This window comes from Octodon degus, unplaced genomic scaffold (genome assembly GCF_000260255.1).
Source record: "Octodon degus isolate 3935 unplaced genomic scaffold, OctDeg1.0 scaffold00098, whole genome shotgun sequence".
In the NCBI taxonomy this organism is placed as follows: Eukaryota; Metazoa; Chordata; class Mammalia; order Rodentia; family Octodontidae; genus Octodon; species Octodon degus.
The window spans coordinates 5,988,735-5,989,823 of NW_004524674.1; the positions used below are offsets into that span (position 1 = coordinate 5,988,735).

Here is a 1,089-nt window from a genome sequence, read left to right on the forward strand (position 1 = left end):
ATGGTAGATGATGCGGACCAGCAACAAACCACCAACACCATAGAGGAGCCCCTGGATCTCCTCAGACTCAGCCTGGATGACTGAATCTATGTGCAACTGAGGAATGACCGAGAGCTCTGAGGCAGATTACATGCTTTTTATTTTTATTTTTTTGTATTTAGTAGAGGTTCTACAGGGTCTCACTACGTAGATCAGACTCGTAGTGATACTCCTGTTTTCAGCTTCCCAAGTGCTGGGATTAAAGGTGTGCACCACACCCAGTCTCAATCTCCACCTCAGCGTGCCCTGAGGGCGGGGCCTGCATAGCACTCCCGGGATCAAACCCCAGCTGCTGTGCTCTGCCTAAGCAGGCCCTTTAGTCCAATGAGCTATCTGGTGGGCCCTCAGATTACATGCTTATGATTAGCATTTAAACGTGATATTGGGACATGTGGAAGAAACTGTGACCACTGTTATGGGTCACTCAGAATAGGAACCAGGTCAGCCAGATTGGAATTTGGAAAGCCATTTATTACTGAGCTCAGGGCCCCCAGTCTGCTCTCACGCAGGAGAGGACTGAAAGGTAGCTAGCGCAGGGAAGCAGGGGGCTTTTAAATCATGAAACCACATTCTGTTTGGTAAACAAATTCATTGACACAAAACAATGCTTTCAGGGTCATTGTGACCACTACCCAAACTAAATTTCTTGGGGCTTTTAGTTTCTAGTTATCTTGCACCTGAGTACCTGCAGGCAACCTTGCATGGCCCAAGGTTACAAGAAGTTAAATCCCATTCAGTTTCCTTATGAAGCCATCTCTGTAATCTAATTTTGTTTACAGGGATTGGTAGGCAGGAATTTTATCTAGCAAACAGCAAGTAACAGCTACTATTTACTAAACAACTTAGAACAGTGGTGAGTATACATTTACAACACAAAGCACAAGATTTACATTTATAATCTAAAACGTGAGTTGACCCATTACAACCACTATAAAAATTGATGAAGAGATGTATGTGGAGATATACAAATCAACAAAATGAACTATCCCAGTGCTGTTTGTCTGGGGAGATGGTGTTGTGCTAGTTGCCTCTCTGCTAAGAGTTGGTTGA

At 44.0% G+C, this 1,089-nt stretch overlaps 1 pseudogene; it reads left to right on the plus strand.

The window, feature by feature from the left end:
• Nucleotides 1-1,089, plus strand: LOC101567914 (annotated as a pseudogene).